The following is a 21,201-nucleotide window of genomic DNA, read 5'->3' on the forward strand; positions in this document are numbered from 1 at the left end:
GATCGGCCCAATTTCTCTGCCCTCTGGTCAGTGATCCCTACAGTGTTAGGAGGGGCCAGCATGTGTGTATGGACTGGAGCCATGTGAAAGAGGACTGGGAAAGACACACTCTTGATTGAGAGTTTTTTTCTTCTTTTTTTATCCAACAGAGAGTAGCTCTATAACCTCAGTGGATATATTGTATGTTTTGAGTTACAAAGACGCCCTTCCCTGAAGCCTTTGAGGTATAAAAACAAACTCTTGTAGCTCTGTGGCCTGCTCAGGGAGCACAGATACCCTGTCAATACTTCTCTTTGCCTTTCCTCCCTCTCCTCCCTCAAAGAGAGGGAGCATTCATTCTTCAATTTGGCCTTATCAAGTTTGAATCGAGTGAACAGCTGTATGTCAATCTTTTCTAGAACTCCGGTTACAGATATGTAATCTCCAGTGGTGTCTCCTGGGCATATTTAACTCATACATAAGTACAGGGATTGTCTCCTGCAAATATATAATGTGTCACTGCTAGCCAGACAGCAGGTATTAGTTACAGCCCCATAGTCTAGACAGGCAGCACACTAGCTTTAAGAAGAATTTTACGTATTTATATATTTTCTCTTTGACATTTTGAAAATAGAAATATGGAGGAAATAAAGAATTGATTGCAATACGTCTTTAAAAAACATGTATTCTCCTCTTGCCCACACACACACACACACACACACACACACACACACACACATACGGATACACACACATACGGATACACACACATACGGAGCGAACAGACATGTTCTTCCTGCAAAACCTTCTTATACAGTTGTCTTTTGCACACTAAGAGGCGGGTCTTTGAGGGCCAATGCACCGTATGGGAAGCTTATTAAGCAGGGGCTATGTTCAAGCTAGCAGCCCAGAGGACAAGAAAAAAAAGGGAGGGGTCCCATTGTGGAAGCCCACTGGCCCGCAGTGTCTCCTGCTCGACTAATGTAATCTATGATCTCTACCATCCCAATTAAAAGACGAAATAGCCTTAGAACAGCTGTAAAGGGAGGCCTCACAGGAGTGTGCTAACCGCTGTTAATGTCACAAGTCTCATTTAAAGAGCAGCATCTGTTTAGGCTCCACGCAAGGCCTCATGCCTCTGAGCCTGCTAACAGCAGATACAACCCTGCCCATCTGGAGCCTTGTAGCAACACTGTCCTCGACTTACACAACCGACTGATACTCGGATTGTTTTGTTCATGTCAGTAGACACCTTTAGACCTTAAGATGTTTGTTTTATTTAGTTTGAGGTCAAGGAGACTATTAGGTTGTATTTGATTGATTTCCACGTTAAAAGCTCCTTATTGATACAGTATGTATGTGACATCCTAAGTATCAAACTGCAATTGGAAAAGCTTAACTCAAACGCAGTAGGTGCAAAAGGCTCAGCAAAAATCAATATCTGTTCTCAAAACATTAAATTAAAGTACAGTTATTCAGCAGAAATAATAAACTTTGTCCAAATCACTGTGATGGCAGATTGAATTTGGTGATTACAGTATTTTTGAGAGCTTTGGTTGGTATTAACATGGTGTGATGTATATAATGAATTGATTAATGTATGTAAATAATACATGGGGTAGACACTTTGTGCAGGAATGACTAAACAGAAAGTTAATTGTGTGTATGAGTGTGTGTGTGTGTGTGTGTGTGTGTGTGTGTGTGTGTGTGTGTGTGTGTGTGTGTGTGATTCCCAAAGCTTTTAAAATGAACTCAGTTGAGTTGATATTACTTGTTTAACTTAACCAGTATCCTGTAGCTTCCTTCAGATCTCTCTACTGTCGGTCCAACAGAAACACTCCACCGTTTGTTCTGATTCAAGGAACAGGAAACAGCAGTGCATGCAGCCAGGAAATGGGCTGCCAAGTGAGAGAACAGGAGGTCCAGTAAAAAATGAAATGACAGTTATTTGTTTAGGAAGACAGCGGAAGGATGTTCACTTCAGCAAATCTGATCAGATAATTCCATAGTTCAGTGGCTTGCAACGGAAGTATGCCCATGCATGTTCATCACTCCTGTCAAAATGAGCTGTAAACACTGATTATGTCATGTCTCAATGAGGTCATTTTCTAATCAAGTTTTCCAGCAATGTTGGCTCAGTGTGTAGAATATTTTTTTCCGGATTTAAACATATTACAATACTGACTTCATGTAGGACTTCTATTCATATGAGCAATACAAATGTTTTTCTCATGCACTTTATATCCAGCAACATATTGAGGGGTTTGATGGGGTTGCCGATCAATACCAATGACAAATAATTGCTTTGCCAGCTGCAGAGATGATTGGCTTTTTAAAACTCACTTTCCAGTCCTTACTGTTTTGGCACCAACATTGCCTACAAATTGATTTTCAAGACACTCACAATTCCCCATTTGCCTCCCAAAAACTCCTTCCCATAAACCCTTCCAACTACTCTTTGATGGAGTGTGGTGCTGCGAGTCCCAACACACACAATCTCAACACAACTGAAAACCCAATAGTTCCTATCTTGCACTCGGCCCAAAGCCTGACACAAGTGGCTTTTGCTACAAAGACCGGTGTCCCACATCATTTAAATAGCAAATTAACCTGCGTCCATCTTTACGCCCATGTGTGTGCTGGTCTTACAGAGAGGTGTGTTCAGGTGAAATCTTGGCGTATTGCTATCTTGAGGCAGCAGGAAGTGATTGTGCCATTGACCAAAAACAACTTGGTCTAAAGTCAATAGCGCGGCATTTCATTGTTAGAATCGTGAACAGCGCGAGCCTAGGCGCACACACACACACACACACACCTCTGATTAATTATGCCACAAAATACAACCATTATGAACCATGCGCCTGGCGCACGGACCGTTTTTTCCACCATTAAACTAGCAAAAGTGAATCTAGACACGCCATAAACACACCTGCGCTTCACGCCGTGCGGATAGAACGTTAAAATAGGGCCCCAGGTGTTCTATATCCAAACAAAAAAGCAAATTACAGCAATATCATTATTGCGGTAGTTCTGATTGTGATATTTTGCCCGTTTACTAGACTCACCTAGGATCTATTCTTTTATTAGCTAAATTACTTATTCTTACTTATCTCTACTTGTGACTTTCCTTGTGCCAATTCAAACCCGCTTTAAAGCAACTGTAAATCAAAACCCAAACTAGTGTATTCTCATAGATAAGATGGCAGATTTGGGAAAAAAATAATAGGGAAAAAAGCCCTGCTATAGGCTTTAAATCGGTACAATATCCACTAAGAACCAACTGACATGTTTGCATCGTCATTCTTCTCTTCCCTCTGCACCACTGCCTGCAATTGGTTAGCATTTCCATGTGATTGGTTGTACTTTTTGCAAATGGGGTTTTGGGCTGCATTCTTTCCATTTAACTGTTTTTATATGGTTTCCACTTTGGGTAGAGGGAACAGGTGTGAGACCAAGATGATCAATTTCAGTTGAATGGAAAATAAATCTATTCTTTATCCGTTCCTTGAATGCAAAATGATTTACCAAGTCTGTTTTTTTCCCCCCTGTGCAGTTCAAATTTGCTATATACTGTAGACCTACATGCTAAACTTAGCTGCAAATGTTCTTCACAGTCTGTGCTTCAAGTGGTCAAAGATGATTATCAAAATGTATGGCTGATTTATCAGGGCTGTACACATTCCCCGACTCATCAAAAAATAATAGCAGAAAGCAGCTGGTCAGCATGCATATTCAGCAGCTTTCATGTAGCCCAGATTAGGGAAGACGTATTGGTAATCAAGTTTATTACGTACACAAACCTGCAACTTTCATGTTTGAGCTTGAGTCACGGCCAACATGAACGCCAACGTAGCATTTAAAATATATTTTGATGCAGTACAAATCGTCCAACATGCACCGCCTGAAATGTATTAAAATGTATAAATATGCAGCATCAATTTTAATAGTGTGTACCTCTGGAGACTCAATACTCAACATCTCATAGCTTTTGGACATGGGGGCAATGTATTACATGCCATATTTCTGAGTAAGGAAATAGCTTTAGCTTTTAGGAATGGGTGCAGCTAACACTAGGTTTATAACTGTGTGCAGAAACACAAGACTCCTGAATATCAGCAGATCATTAACTCTCTACTAAACATTTCCTTGGAATGGTAAAATTGTGCACATTAACGGATAATAATTGGATAACTATTTACATGTAAACAAGGACTGTGTTGAGTTGGTATGATCACAAATGTACTGTGAATAGCTAATTCCAGATTTGTCATCGTTTACAGGTTTACAATGTGACTCCAACACATTTAGCAGAGAACCATAGGTCAGATCTGTTACATTACAGCATTTAAGCAAGTTTACAACAATCAGGGCACAGGTTAACAGTAACCAGTGTTTACCATACATAGCGCCCCGCCCAAGTGGAAGCTATTTTAATGGGCAAGACAGTGTCAGACCACACGGTTCGCTAATGCTCATTTCTGCCTGAGTCACATCAGATTGATTGTTTAACTATGAAGACAACAATTTCCCTGATTGTATCCTATATGTTTTGATTGAGAGACCCCTAGGCGCAGAAAATTACATATTGTATGTTTAGTTCTTAATAGATGTGAAATTGTGAAATAAAAACTACTGGTGCTCCTAACCACAATACTGACAAAAAACTATCGGCACCAGTAAATGTACTGCATAAGACTAAACTCTACACAGGTGTTACTGAAGAAAGCTCCCAGAACATCCAAGATAATAGTTACCATTAGCAAATTACAAATAATAACTATTTAGGGTATCACTTTGCAATGTGCCTAAACTTTATAACTGAATTCAAGAACAGCAGCTCTGAACTGATGAGCTATTGTGTGCTCTATACTGCACTTTTCATTTGGATAGCCCCTTAGTAAAGGAAAGAAAAGTTAATCCAAAAACACTGGTGGAGGAAGCAAACTTGAATGTGGAGGTTCTGGGTGGTGGCTTAAGGCCGTTTTATGATTGGGTGAAGCCTCCACGCAGAGCTTTCGCCGTAGCCTACGTAAGTGGCCTGATGTATATACTAGCGCTGGTGTGTGCGTCGAGCTGGTGTGTGTGTGTGTGTGTGTGTGTGTGTGTGTGTGTGTGTGTGTGTGTGTGTGTGTGTGTGTGTGTGTGTGTCAGAGATAGTGCAAGGGAGAAGTGAGAGAGTGACGGTGATTAGCTTTGGAGCGTGCCCGGACTCTAGAGTCATAGTGAGAGAAACCATGTGTCTCCCTGTGTTTTCGGACCACGGTGGGAAATCTGTAGCAAGAAAAGTTAACCTTTTTCTTGATTTCATGTTGTTTATGGAGAAGGAGAACCCTGAAATGAGTCGAGGGAAATGCAACGCTACCATGCCACGGTCGAGCAACTTGTAGTTACATTTTTGAGAGATGCATGTCAGGCTACGCCATAGGGTCCGGTGTAGACGCAAAGGGGTCTGAGGGGTTACGCTGTTGATTCTACCATTATAGCCACATCTGTTCTCCTCCGCCATCTGCTGGGGCAGCAGCATCGGAGTCAGCGATAAAAACAGACTGAACAAACTGATCAGAAAGGCTGGCTCCGTGATCGGCTGCAAACAGGAAACTTTTGAAGCTGTTGTGGAGAGGAGGTCACTGAACAAACTTATCTATCATGGATAACCCTGACAACCCTCTCCACCCCACACTGGTCCTACAGAGGAGCAGCTTCTCAAAGAGGCTCCGAAAGCTTCGATGCCGCACGGACCGCTACAGGAAATCATTCATACCACAAGCAATAACACTTTTTAACACGTCATCTCTGTGTGCTAGATGAGACTTTTGGACACCACACTACTGCACTAATGCAACCTGCACATTTGGTTTATTTACATTTTAGCACATTTTAACATATTATTATTATTTAAGCAGTTGCACATTTTTGTTCCCCCATCCTGTACATATTCAAATATTTGTTCTTTTTACTTATTCGTATTATTATTTCATGTATATTGTATGTATGTATATTTTTCCTAGTATTTCATTTATATTTTGTGCTTTGCTTTTGCTGCTGTAACACAGGAATTTCCCATTTTTCTTGGGATCAATAAACATCTATCTATCTATCTATCTATCTATCTATCTATCTATCTATCTATCTATCTATCTATCTATCTATCTATCTATCTATCTAGAAAACATCCAGAACAGACCAAAAGGAGTGTGAGAGTGTTTGCATTTACATTTGGATTGTCCCTGTTTAAATGTTACGGTAATCATTATTACCATGCAACCTGATGCATTTTACATGTACAGTAAGTGATTGTATATTTCCCCCCCAAAAAAAATTCAAAAGAAATACCCTGCATAAACAGAAACTTAATTGATAGCATTTCCTCTTACAAGATTGAAATTAACTTCCCTCCCTCCCTCTTTTTGCATTCATGTTATCATAACTTGATCTTTGCTCAATTCTAATGCTGCAAAGAACATATAAAAAAAACATATACTAAGAGAACAATTCAACTGGGGCGACCTCTGGCTTACCCAGCAGAGTGTGCACCCCATGTAGGCTGAGTGCTTGGCAGCAGCCTGGGTTCAAATTCGACCAGCGACCTGCTACTGTTGCAGCATATCATTCCCCCTCTCTCTTCCCTTTCTTCAAGCTATCCCATCAATCAAAGGCCATAAAAGCCCAAACTAAAATCTTTAAAAAACAAAGAAAACAAACAAAACAATAGTGCTCAAATGTATCCTGCCTTGTGCACCTATTCTGAAAAGACCTTTTAACAGTATTGCATGGAAAAGAAACAGCTTGTCCAATGGAAGTCTTATTTTACACACATTAAAGACTTGAATAAAACATGTTTCATTCCATCTTAATAAGGGTGCTGCTACAGTAACAGATGTAGGAAATTGTGTGGGACACATGCATGGGCTGTCTCATCACCATGTTGTATGGTTCTTTGCTCAAGAGGATTAAAAACTACCTAAGATGCTGGTATTAAGAGTTTTACAGTCCAACAGCCAAAGACTTAATGCTATTGGAAATGGTGGCCATCCCTAAAAAGAGCAACAGGGACTTCATAGGGGGCTAAAGATTGGGGTAAAACTGAGCCTCAGCTAATGATGCTATGCAAGCGCAAGTGTCCACAGGAAGAAAGTGAAGGCCTGATGGCTGACTGAGCAAGAGCTAAACTGGGAAAAGGGGATTAAACCCTTGATTCAGGGAATTCAACTTTGTGGACTGAGGTGAAAGGAGTTAGAATAGTCACCCATGCCTGCTTCAACCCTGCTTTGTCCTGAGAGACAATAGACTTAGCTACTCTGATCCATAGCTCTCTAGTTCTGATCACAACCCATTACTAATGCACTACCATTGCACTTAAGACAGCAATTTACTGATGCCATCAGTTTCACAGTGCCTTGAGTCGTCCATTTAGCAGAGATTTGTTATGATGTGATTGGTGTGGGGGTCTTCACTTGAAATTGCAGACTGCTCCTGATTCTCACAGGTGAAAAAATGCATACAGTAAGATGAAGTGAGGAGGGAAATAAATGAAGGTGGCTGAGGCCATTTCGTAAGGGGAATGAAGAGATATTGCACCACATTCCAACTGCCTCGGCTGCCGATTGAAATGAAATGCTTGGCTCGGCTCTGGTATGGAACCTCATGCAAATCTCCAAGCTGCCCTCTGACCTGCAGACAATTGTGAAGCAGTACTTAGAGAGTGCTCCCAGAGATCCTCCCCTGGACTCCAATTAAGGAGGCTTCACATTACTATACACAACAGGCTAAATAGGGGCCAAAGCATCTTAAGCTGCTCTGCATGTGTTGCATAGCCCGCTGATGCCACGGTAAATGCAATGAGAGGTGATTAGGTATTGCAAAAAGAGCCTCCTGAAAGTGGTGTTATTTGAAACATTTCACAATTACCACAACCGGGTAAAGCACAGACAAAAGAAATGTCAAAGAAGACAGAGAGAACATTGTTTATTAGACGAGTGGTTGTTCGAGTACATATACAGCACATTACACTTCAAAGATTAAAGCTGGGGTGCCAATAAACAATCAAACTTTATTTCTATAGCTTGTTTCATTCAAGTTAATGTAACACAATGTGCTTTGTACAAAAGCAACATTAAATAATACTTTGTTATACAGAGTAAAATATACAAGACATATTGAACACGCACGAACGGGCGCACATGCACACCGCGAGAAACTCAGTTATTTAAAGACTTTTGTAAAAACTAAGGTTTTTAGCCCTTTTTTTTTTTTGTGAGTTTTGTCTTAACTGACCCTTTTTCCATTTGAGGTGTAACGTTTGGCAGGTGCTCTGCATTCTAATAAAAAGGATGCAGCAGTTACAACAAAACGCAGCCTGTTCTACACATATCCCTGAGGCTGTGTGAAACATGCTGTATGGTGTATGCACAAGCAGTAAAGCTGTACCACTGCAATGATGTAGGACTGCATTTGGCCCTTACAGTAAACACAAGCCAGGGCACCTACAAATTAAGGTTGTTGCTTTCTGAGCAATAATGTGTATAGAGAGGGCATAAAGCTTAGTGGTTGCTATAGGATTCCCATGAAACTGTTATTAGTTGAATAATATCAACAGGGGTGCCTGGTAAGCTCCCTTGGTAGAGCGGGTGGCCATAAATAGAGGTTTAACCCTTGACGCAGTGACCGCGGGTTTGAATCCAACCTGTGGCCCTTTTCTGCATGTCATTCTCCTTCTTTCTCCCCTTTCAAGCCTAAGCTGTCCTATACAAATAAAGGCCTAAAATGCCCCAAAAATAATCTAATATATATATATATATATATATACACACACACACACATACACACACACACATATATATATATATATATATATATAGTATCAACAGTACATTTCCCTTTATATTCATCTTTGGTACCAACACGGAAACTTATAATCCAACTGGACTTCACCTTGTCCATTTAACCTGATGACTGCATGCCCCAGGCTTGACTGATTGGAATTACTATCTTTGCCTGAAAAGTATTAATTAATATCTATTTCAACAAGAAATTACCATCTGAGGCCAGAGAGGTCAATACTGCCGCAGCACGAGAGGTAGTGGAGTAGTTTATTTCATAAACCACCTTGTGAAGTAGACATTTGTGAAGTAGTCACTTAAATAAACAGAACACTTCATTTGAAAGGTCAGAGGTGCTTTATCAGACTGTGAGGGCTGCGTTCTCGGAGGCTGAGAAAATGCTCTAAGAGGCTCTGCAAACGAGAGGGCCCATGTGAAAGATGGGCAGTGACAGCACGGCTACATACAGCAAGAAATGCATAAAGATTGCATTAAAAGCTCGCCAAAAAAAATGATCACCTGTCACTTTGACCGAGCATCTGCTTGCCAATCCATGATAGTGCTCAGGTAGGTTGGGCCCGCCCCCCCCCCCGCCCAATCTCATCAGAGATGCATTGAAACTCAATCGCGTGCATGGAATCAATGGCTTTGAGGAGAATTTCCTGAGCAGATTAGAGCTGGAGGCAGCTGGAGAAAGCTAACGTTGATTATTCCAGCTTCTCCTGCTCTGTTTGTTTTCCCCGCACTTTAGCTAAATTAGTCATTACAGTCACACAGCCAATCTCACAGCGGCCACCACAAAGCCAAAGACACACCTGCAGAAGCACCACAAACAAACAGCTAGTTTAGTGCTGCACAAACGCCGACAAGCTAATGAGGAAAACTGTCTCTTTTCCAATTTCAATGTGAAACCTTGTGGAATTAAAGCGGACAACCACCACAATCAAAAGTGTAAAATTGGAAAAATTGTTGAACACTAAATGGTCTATCAGCATAGTTAGGCTTTACGTTTCAGAATACATCATGCCAAATCTTTTTTTGTAGCAAAAGTTATCATTTTTGTTACCACAGAGAAAGTGTTTTATGTTGCTTCAACATAAAATAAAGTTATGAATAACTTTATTAACTAATATTAAAGTACATAAAAACCCTTTAACTGAGAATTTGAATCGCCTTTTGTTGGCTGAGAAGGAAGACAATGGTAACTAACTAATTTATGATTCAACCTTAGCAGTGTAGGATGACTGTTGACAATCTAGCTAAGGAAACCCAACATTAGTTAGTGAGTTAGTTTGACAGAGGGGAAAACAGAAGGATCCAGATGTAGGGTAAATTCAACCCATGTAGCCCTTTCCAACATAGCTGAATGTTACAGTGCTGCAGTGCTCACATTTTGCTTGTCATCTACCATACGAGAGGGAGCTTGAAAGCCCTTTTCTGATCTCATAGTAGCGACAGCACTGATGGAGAGCAGCAGTCATTTGGAAAAGAATGATATCAAAGAAGAAGAGTGTCCTCAGTTCTCTCTGCAAACAATGACAGATTTTAAAACCTGTTTTACAGTTGAGCCGTTCATTGATCATTGATCAATGTCAGCGCGGCAAGACACGAGGCTCGCCCCTTCTGACATGACATTTTTAATCAATTTCATCATTAGTAATGAAATTTGGGTGATTTTCAATATTTTTCAAATACTTTATGCAAAGTCCCAAAAGCAACTGGCAAATGAACAGAAGTTGTAATTGCACAGGGACTTATTTGACTTTTTTTCCCCTCTTTTGCCCCACACAACAAAAGGAAAAGCATTTCATCAAAACACACAACTCCTCCACAACATAATTTTGGCTCATGTACAGTATTTCATGGTTCATTAAACTGATTTTATTTTCAAATGATAACCAATTTTTACTATGCAAAATTAGCCCTTTCAATAGCTCCCTTATGCTGTAGACTTTCCGGTAATGTGACAGCATTTAATTCAAGTCACGCTGCTGACAGGTCCATGTCTCCACGTACCTGCGTACGTAGCCACGACGTAGATTTCACACAGAAGTATAAATCAAAGTTAACTCCTGTTTTGACAGTGGGAGCTCCAGCTCAGGAAACAAAAACAGACTGCTGTGTGTTTCAATATGACTGAAAGACCCCACTGGCAATAGGTAAATAAATAGATGAGCCAGTGGGGCTCTAAATGTATTAGTTTCATATTTCATGCAGTATCATTCAAATTACCAAAGAATTCATGGCTCTGAAAAAAATGCAGCCACCTTTCTGAACAAACGGCTTGGCAATTGCTCACCGGGTAAAACAAACACAACTGGCTTTTGCAATTCTTTCTCTCACAACAGAGCTGACCATTGTATTGGTCTCCAGGCAGCAATCAAAAGCGCAAGGATATCTGAAAGAGCGCTTGGTCCTGTTAGACTGTCCTACACAGCTTTGATGGCTTTCATTTTCAGCACCTTAACATCATGTCTCAGGGATATTGCAAAACCATGGACCTTGTGCTCGGCAAGCTAGACCGCACGTCCATTCTGTTTGGGGTGAATCAGCGTGGTCACCATGGAAACATGACTGAAACATACCTGAATGAACAAAGGCAGAGAATTTAACACAGAGCGGGCAAGGCTATGTGATGTGGGTGGTGGTGTCAGCGAGCAGAGGTAGAGGGTGGAGGGGCCGACTGGTTGCATGAAACTAATCAAAGAACTTCTTTGACTTGATAACCCTATGTTGCTGCCACTGAATGCAGGAAAACTTTTCTTTTATTGTAGTTAACCGACATCATGAGCACTACACCTAGCAGACCTTATGTGGTGTAAACTGATGCTTGACACTTGTATCCCCCACTGTCAAACACAAGTCTCACACTAACAAAAACAGACAGAAAGATTGGCTCAGGTAAACTAACGGCTGGATATGTGAGAAGCCTCAAATGCCTGTCAGTCTATGTGAAAAGTCACACACTGAGACTCCATGGAGGATTCCATGTCACTGCATTCATAAGAACCAGGCAGGGGTTCAGCAGCCTTAGCCCCAATTATAACCCAGCAGATGACTGCACATCATACAGAGCGCTGTTACACTACAGTGAGGGGAAAAATTAATACTTTTCTATTACTTCTGACACACTCAGCTTCAGATCTGACAAAAGATGTGACTGATCCCCGCCAACCCGCTGACAGATCTGGTGACACTTGCGCTTCGGCAGGAATAAGAATCTCCTGCTGGCACAGCAACAACAGTGAAAGTCTTTTGACTGTGCAACAGTAACTTACTTTAAAATGAATTAGCCATTAATTACTAACTCAATATAGTCTTAACAAGAAAGTAGAGAGGAAACATGCAGTCATATTCACAGAGAATCCCTTTTGACAATAGATCAGGAGATCAGTAATGGGCTGTTGAGTCTGTACAGTGAACTCTGTAGTGAGTATACTCTTGTGGATAAACAGAGAGGAGGAAATAGGGTTTCTCCAGGGAATGGTAGATAATTCCCAATTGAGCCCATCGGCTCCCACCCAAACGCACGCACGCACACGCGCACACACACACACACACACACACACAGACAGACACACATACACACACAGAAGAGACAAGACCGAAGATGTTCATTAGGAGGATACTGAACTCTAATTAAGCAAGGTGGAGGGAACACAAGCAGGTGTGGGTTGCACCTGGTTTTCGAAAGCCTCGCTTCTTCATGTCGCAATCACATGGGGATGATAACATGCTCCCTTTCTGCGGCTGTGACGTCACTTTCAGCACACACCCGTACTGATACCGGCCCCAGACACCCTGTGTTCCTCTGCTCCTCCTAATGCCCCGCTGAGGCACCAGTGCAGGCGTGAAATTTGGCGGGCTGGGAAAGCATACACAAAGGAGAACAGACGGCAATCCACAACAGGAGAAGACACTCTTCCTGCTTGACTGGCAGATAGATTTCTGTTGGTTGGCTCCAACTCTTCAGCTCAGACAGAAACAAATGTACAAGGCAGAGTAAAGAGGCCATATGTAAAAACACAGTTGTTGTTTTTTTCTCCGTGAGAATTAAAGGCGTAACTAGTCCTTTGATATTTTACTCCAGTGCGCTCTTGAATCAAGAAGCAGAAGCATAGAGCCACTGTATTCTGGCATCAGGAGACACTGCTGAAGATAGATATCATACCACATTATATACAGCTGTTAATGCACTTACACTAAAAAGTCCAGTGTCATTTTTACAAGAACTGTCCTGGAAATACACATTACAGCTTCTATAGCTACGACTCCATTTTGGGGCATCACCTGTTGCTATCAAATTAAAGTCTGTCCATGCGTGTGCGTTTGCATGTGCGTTTGACTGTGAGAGCATGTGTTTTATCAGTTGCTGCTGCTTGTTTGAACGGAGCCCTGATGTAAGCCTAGACAAACACAAGGGAATGTCAACCAAGGCCTAAAGTCAACAGACCGAGCCTCAACTCTTCCAAGGACCCCTGTGAGAGAGGTACGCCCTCCGACACCGCACTGGACTATCTCTTCACACCGCTCCTCTCAACCAGACTCCACGGCCAAGACAGAAATACACTCAACACAGGTGCAACCATGTTCGCTGGTACGGTATAAAGACACGAGAGAAGGATGTGAATAATGAGAGAGAGAGAGAGAGAGAGAGAGAGAGAAGACGGAGAGGGGAGAAAAAAAACAAGCTTGTAAAGAAAACACCGCCAGGCTGTTTTTTTTCTTCAAGCAGTGGCGCGTCAACTTAGCATACAAGATTAAAGATAGCTGGGGGTAAACAATGTTCAAACACACCCCTAAAGTACAGTTAGAATATGTCCATTCCCATATTCTTCTGTTGTGAAAAAAAACCACAAATAAGAAATTTTCCTTCGGTTTTAAAAAGAACAAGTGATGCAGACGAAATATTCAAGGAAAGCTCAAGGTACTCGCTTTGAATATATTGTTGAAATTACATATTTTTTGGTCTGGTAATGTACTGTGAAGGCAGCATAAGGGCAATTGGTAAAGTAGGTTGGGCATACATCTAGCCCTATTCAATTCAGAGCAGAAGCTTCCCTTTTATTTTTTCTTAGTCTGTTTCTGTGTGGGAAGCCAGTAGAGTGGGCCTGAGTCCCTATTGACTCAATGTACTGAGACGTTTTCCCTTTTACCAATGCTAAAGTAGGCATGAGCACTAATCCTTAGGGGTTAAATGAAGCCTCCTCTGGGGTTTCCCTATCCTGAGAGAGCTGGGGGCGGTTGCTGCAGAAGCGCACACAGAACTTTAATGTATTTGGCAGAATTTTTGCTCAACTTTTACAAACTATGCAAAGGAATTCCTACTCAAAACTGAGTAATGCAGCAGTGGGACAGTGTTAAAACAATCCATGTGGGGTAGGTATCTGCTCAAATTCAAGACTTCCCATGGCAGATATACTCCGGTGATAGGCATGATTAAGAAAAAGGCTGCTACTGATGATAATGATATTGACATTTTAATGATCACAGTGGGAAATTTGGGTCACTGGAGCAGCAGAGATATATATCTATATATATATATATATATAGATATATATATCTATATATAAATATATATCTATATATCTATATCTATATCTATATATATCTATATATATATATATATATAGAGAGAGAGAGAGAGAGAGAGAGAGAGAGAGAGAGAGAGAGAGAGATATATATATATAGATATATATATCTATATATATATATCTATATATAGAGAGAGAGAGAGAGAGAGCGATAGAGAGAGATGTTTATAGTAGAGAGAATTAAATGCAAAACAATTCATAAGTAAATAAAAAACATAGTTGGAGAAATGCAGCAGATAAATAAAATTCAGCATCTGTGTTGCAGGTTAGAAGCAGCTTGTTTGCAGTTTCTCATCCTATTAGTCACAGTATATGAAATATTATAATGGATTGTGTGCAGAACCCTAGCCCATGCCAAAATGCATTATAAGCTGTACATGTGATCATATAAAAGTGAAAAGATGGATTGGAAACTGCTTAAATGGGTATAGAAAGAATGGCTTTTGTAAATGATACAGTCAGTGATGACCGTTTCCAAATGGAGAATGCTGGCATTTTCCACAGTGACCTTTACAAAGCGAAGAATGCTTTTTTTGAGAGCCTGTTGCAACGTTATGCAGAAAATGTGATTCAAGCAACAGTAGAACTGTTCACCAATAACAACCCGCCAGAGAAAGGGACCATTTCAAATCGCAGCCATTTTCATTCTCATTTTCCAACACTGAGACAGCATCAGCAGCTGCCAAAGTCTGGCAGCTCATGACCCCAGTGTTTCTCCCCACCTATAAATTCACATCTCTGTTATTGCCTGTGTGATTGATGTTGGTTATAATGGCACTACTTCTATTTACCCAACACATCTGACCATCTCCTCTATCAGCGATTTGCTGGTTGACTTCCTCTACCTTTTACTGGTTGTCTTTGATGGGTCAACTTAAAGTAGTTCTTACTGGCCTGTGAAATGTCACAGCTTTGTCTTTAATGGTCGTTTGTGAAATTGGAGAATGGAAAGGTATATTTTAAGGCTATCTGTAAGAGCCTTTAAATTCAAATACACCAAAAATATTTTTTCTGCTTCCTACTTTCTACTTCAAATACGTCTCAACATGATCATGTTCTCAGAAGCAAAACAATTTTTTTTAATGGTGATTATCGCTAATTGATCACTGTTGACTGTTATGGTGTAGAGTTTGAGGGGAGCGGGCAAAGAGCGCAGGATTTAAAGATTTTTGGAGCCTGCTGCTCTGAAGCCTGGCATCACCACACAGATCACCTTCTCTCTGCCAATGTTTTTTAACCGGGCAATGTTGATGTTGTGGCGGGCCTCCACAAATAAATCAATGTATAGGAAACACTGCGTAGGCACACGGTTTGTCATGTTTAATTATTGTCATGCAGTGCAACAGGCAACTACCAGGCCTGAAGGGGGGTGAAGCCCTTGTGGGAACCTTCCCCAAGGTTTCCCCCGTTCCCAGTCAAAGGGCTTTTGGGGAACCTTTGCATGTCCGTTTTAGAACAGACTGCTGAGGTGTTTTTGTTACATTAGCCTTTAGGGTGTTTATGCAAACTGTTTCATCTATGCAAACTAAGTAATTTAATCAGCAGATTCATTTTACTTTGAATTAACTAATTTGCATGTCAGTAAGTGGTAGAAAACTTGCAAGGATCTTGAGTTGAATTAGTGACATTGACAAAAATAAGTATGGTTGAATTTAACTGATTTGACTGCATATGTGGATAAGAGCATGTCAATGTCCAATATAAACGTAACACAACCTGGTCCACAACACTTAATATCTCCCACCCCTTCTCCCCATCACTGCCAATGTAATACAAGCCACCACATACACACATCTCTTCCTATAGGAGGTTAACCCCCGAAAACACCCCAACAACAGAGTGGGATAAAGAGGGTCCACTCCAGTTACTCCCAGTTTTACCTAAAACATGGGATTCACCACTCCACCACAAGCACCTTACACTCCTGCGCTAATAGGTGGGCGCGAACGCTTCTTTCAGTAAAGTCATAAACGTTCCCTCAACTCAACCGGTGCTTTTATGCCCCAATCATCACTTTCTATGGGCTTCCTTTGAATGCTCCTGGCTGCAGAGGTATAAGACATCTGATATCCAAGTCACTTGGGATAAGTGCCAAAAAACTAGTGTCAGACGCTGAGGCGTAGACACCTCCTTGTTGTTGAGATGACTGGAGGTGTTACCTGAAAACACCTTCTGGTGGAGTTTAATGCCAATTAAGTGGCTCCAGTTCCCGAATACGCTTCTCACCACCACAATGACAAAATGTCAACATAACTCACCCTGGCTTCAACAGATAATATAACGATGCCGACTGAATTATATCACTCTAGACAACCATATGCAAGTGTGGAGCTGGATAATGAGAATGTAATTTGAGCAGGCGATTGATGCATCAGCTCAGAGTTGAGAGCGCGGATGTTACCAAGTTGGCTCTAAAGCACACAAACATATAAAAAACCTCCTATTGCTTTTGTTTTTTCCTGAGCAGTTACTTCTTGTGTTCAAAAGTAGTGGAGGGGGGAACAAAGTCGAGAAATCGTAAAAAAAAAAAAAAAAAAAAAAGTAATTTTAGATCATAGAGAAAAGTAAGTCAGAGTTAGTGTTTGGCACAGATAAGTGAACACTTTGATCATGATGATGGCAGCTCTGTGTGACGTGCCTTCTTTAACAACCCCCCTTCTTCCCACAAAATGCTGTTGCCGACAAAACACACTTCCTGTATGTGTTCCAATCAACAGGGCCATAACAGTCCTTGAGGTCTTGTACAATCTATCTTATCTGGAGCAGCAAAAACGTGGTTTGTTTTACTAGATAACATTAGCCCTCACTTCCTTTCCTTACAGCTCTAAACCCTGAGCGACCCTTTCATAAGACACTCAAACTCCTAATCTCAAAGGACCAAAGCACTAAATTCACCGATACACGGAAGAAATGTGTTGCTGAGGTTAGGAATCAGAAGGCTGTATGTTTGTCTTTAAGGCTTTGTGGCGCTTACACAAGCACATAGAGTCCATTGTAAAGATAAATGCTACCATTTAACTAAGGCTGGAGAAAAGATGCTAAGTTGGCTAATTACAGATTTAGAGCAGGAATAGTCAAGTCACAAAGCAAAGGAGAAAGGCTACAATTAGCTACATTAGAGATGTATGCTGGACTGTGAAAACACTGTATGGTAATTCTATCTTTTATCTCCTTTATTGTGCTAAATAGTGCAGTGGGGAGGAGGGGGTGCTCTATCTAATCTGATCACAGAGCATTGTGTTTGGGGTCATTAACCTTTGGGACGTTCTAAGGCAGACAAGTCAGCTCCTACCCCCCTCAACCTTTTTTATGGAACTCGCTCAACCCTCAGTTCCTCCGTGTCTACAGACAACACAACAGCAACCACAGAAAAACAACCAAAGAAAACAAAAGATGAGGGGAAAAACAGCCGACGGGGCTATTTGCATGGCTTGTCATTCTTCCACAAACACAAGGCCCGAATGACTGCCGTGGCCCCTGGATTTGCCTAAGCAGCAGGATGTCGGCCACTACAGTCTCAGTTGTTGTTGTTGGCTCTTGTCTTTTTTGGGGTTGCATCCTAGTCCCAAGAGATGAAGGGGGTTAACCTATCTCTCAACATCTGGGATCTGCATCAGAAAAGACCAGCGCATTACTGCATGGCATAAGCAGTCATGTCTGTCTGATTTACAAAACTGACATTTGCTACATATGCATAAAGACCCAACAAGCTCCATCAGTTAAAGGTTTCAAAGCAATGTCATGATGGTTACATTTACATCTCTACAAACCCACACTAATAAAATCCAACATCAGTCTACATATTTACTCATTCACTGATTTATATATTTTTTTCATAAACCCTTTTCTATCCCTGTCACACACATTACACCCTCTGCAAATCAAAAATGTGAATTTTCTAGCATAACTAACGGAACCTCTCATCCACAAATCCTAGTTAAACTGTTGTGATACTGAAAAGCTGCTTGTCAGGATGGCAGAGCGGAGATGAAAGGCCCACAGCAAAGATCTCTGCTGATTGCCTGTGCAGGATGAATATGCAAATAAAGCAGACGGTAAGTGAAAAACAAAGCGGGGGTTTTGGCAGCTGGCTTTTACATGTTCCACCTTTATTTGGCATTGGTTAAGAACAGGGAAAGTCTATCAATAATGAATTCCAGTCAGAGTAAAGAAGGAGACATAAGGGGAAACCAGTCTCCATTTCCCCCCTGAGCAGTTTTGGGGCCTATTGTATTCCACGCAAGCTTTCCAGTGAACTACGATCTAAGCTTAAGTGACAGATAAACGGAAAATCGAGGGAGATAAAATAATATCCAGAACACCTAGCTTACACAGCCACAATCAGAATGGCTCTGTGTTTTTTGTTAGACAGTCCAGAAAGTAGGGCACCACAGTCTGCCAACTGCAGGCCACTCTATTGACCACAGCAAGAGCAAAAAAAGTTAATCAATTATCTGGTCGAATGTCTGTCATGAGAGACAAAACCGGGATCAGGACAGTCTGATACAGAACAAGACCAAGTGCACGCTCAACAGTTGTTTTGTTGCCACCTGAGCCAAATAGCACTTTAGCAAGCACTTAGCAAAATCAAGTGGATAATATATTTGGCTATCTTTGCAAACAAACACAACATAGTAGGAAACAACCTGTCTGTTGTCTAAACACAGTGAAATTGGCCAGACAGACTAGAGTGTGTCCTTAGGAAGAGAAGAGCATCCATCCCCTCAAACAAAAGACGAACAGGGCAACAGATTTCCCCTGGTCTTGAGATAACAGAAACCCAACACCCTGGTCCTCCAGTGGGGCTTTTTGTGCGTCTGAGAGAGGGTCAATCAGCAGCCGCTGACAGATGTGTCTGCAGTCGATTTAAGAGAGGAAGGCATGTTGAGGTCAGGCATTGGTTTCTCTGCCCTGTCTCCCTGGAGGGAAGACCAGGATCAAGTCAGGATGTCCAAGACTGACCTTTTCCCACCTCACAGCCTTTGGCATACAACACCTGGACTAACATGATCAAATTGTTAAGCTTAATGAACTAGCAAAACATTAAGCCACAGCAGAAATTTGCGACACAATAGACATTTTATACCACACAGATTTGCCTCCAAATGAACGGCTTGCAACAATTTTTATTTGTCTAGAAATCCCATTGTGTTTTAAACAAAAGTGAGAGCCACTCCAGCTGGAAAGCAAACAAAATCGGAAAAACTCCACTGGAGGTTTAAGTAGTTTTGGCAGATGCTCCAAGCTTAAGTGTCTGTGCAATTAGGCACTCTAGTTAAGATGGCAATCATGGTTTAACCGTGTGCCAATGAGTTGGAACACACTCTGTCCCGGCAAATAACTGGGCACAAGATGTCAGCGGTGGTCAGACACTCGTGTGTAGTACACACCGTCCTAATGAGGCAATAACAATTGCTAGAAGTGGAGCTCCACATCAGCTTGTGAGCGACAATGCAAGAACAGAGTACTAAAAACCTAAAGCACTTAAACAGTCTAAATGGGGACATTAAATAAGTTGTCCTGTTGTCTGTATGTCAGAATGCTACATCCATGAACAGCATTTTCTTTAAGTATGTTTAATTGTTACTTTGTGTGAGCTGGGGTTATCTGCAGAATATTGAAAAGTCTAGCTTTTCCATTGTCTTGTCAGAAAAATATTATTGGGTCACTAATGTCAGTTCACTGACAAAAATGTGTCCTTTGGCTTTGCCTAACTCAATTATTACAGGACAGCTGCTGTCTCTTGACAAACAAAGCATAATACATGTCAGCTGGACATTTAAGTGTCCCCAGATTAAGTGAATAACACTTCTTGTTTGTTTACTGAAAATAAATGTAGACCCTTCATGCATACTCAGCTAAATAGTATAATAGGTTTGAGATAATTAACAAAAAGTAGTTTTTATTGAATATCATGTAATAGAGTCTCCACAGTTCTTGCTGCCTTTCCCCTGTATGGTACGACTCTGCTCGACGCGACTTGTGTAGGCGGGAATCTTAGCCGATTTCATAGTGCAGCCACGTGAAATGCCATTATTTTCAACGCGACACTGGCTGAATCCTTCAATCAGGAACCAAACAGAGGAACGTCTGCACTCGTTGGCATAGTTTAGTGGGCTGCCATTCTTAAAAAACAGAGTAGAGTAAAAAAAAAATTAATTATAAAAATTTGTAAAAATCACAGGTTTGTGCAAGGTGTCTTGTGTCACGCTTGTGATCTGACCAATTATGTGGTCTGCAGTGTTTCAACTCCACCTTCTACTATTGACTCAGCTTGCTAGGAACCTCGGCTGAGGCGGTTCTAAAAAAGTACTATCCAAAGCCTTTCTCAATGGAAAACCAAAAAAGTGCAAGTCATGTTGAGCCGTACCATGCGGTGGAAAAAAAGGGCATTAGACACAGATCTGATCATTTACCCACTGGCATCAACAGGGAGTTGATATTCTACAAGAGAAACAGAGCCGCTCCATTGCAGCTCAATGCACCAGGCTGTGGTGTCTGGCTTGTCAGGTAGCCGAAGGGGGAGACACTGGAGATGACGCAGGGCAGGGGAGCGTGTTGGCTGGGTCAGCTCTGCTGTACAACCCTTTGACTAACAGGGTGACTCACTGCTGCTTTGGGCTTAGAAGGAAGCAAAGCCACTGTTTGACTTTATATAAACATGAAACCAAAGAGGGCCAAACCGAAGACTGAAGAAGAAAAGTCAGAATGGTTCAGGTATGTCAGAGCGACCCATATGTTCATCCTGTATCAAAGCACACACATGCACACCGTGTGGACATATTTGCAGATGCAACCACACACTAACC

General features: G+C 41.4%; 1 protein-coding gene across 6 annotated transcripts in view; it reads right to left on the minus strand.

Annotated features, from left to right (window-relative positions):
- The window catches only part of macrod2 (mono-ADP ribosylhydrolase 2), a 473,980-nt gene that overhangs the window by 365,080 nt on the left and 87,699 nt on the right, over positions 1–21,201 (minus strand). The window lies entirely within an intron of this gene.

Source organism: Etheostoma spectabile, chromosome 17 (genome assembly GCF_008692095.1).
Source record: "Etheostoma spectabile isolate EspeVRDwgs_2016 chromosome 17, UIUC_Espe_1.0, whole genome shotgun sequence".
NCBI classification, from domain to species: Eukaryota; Metazoa; Chordata; class Actinopteri; order Perciformes; family Percidae; genus Etheostoma; species Etheostoma spectabile.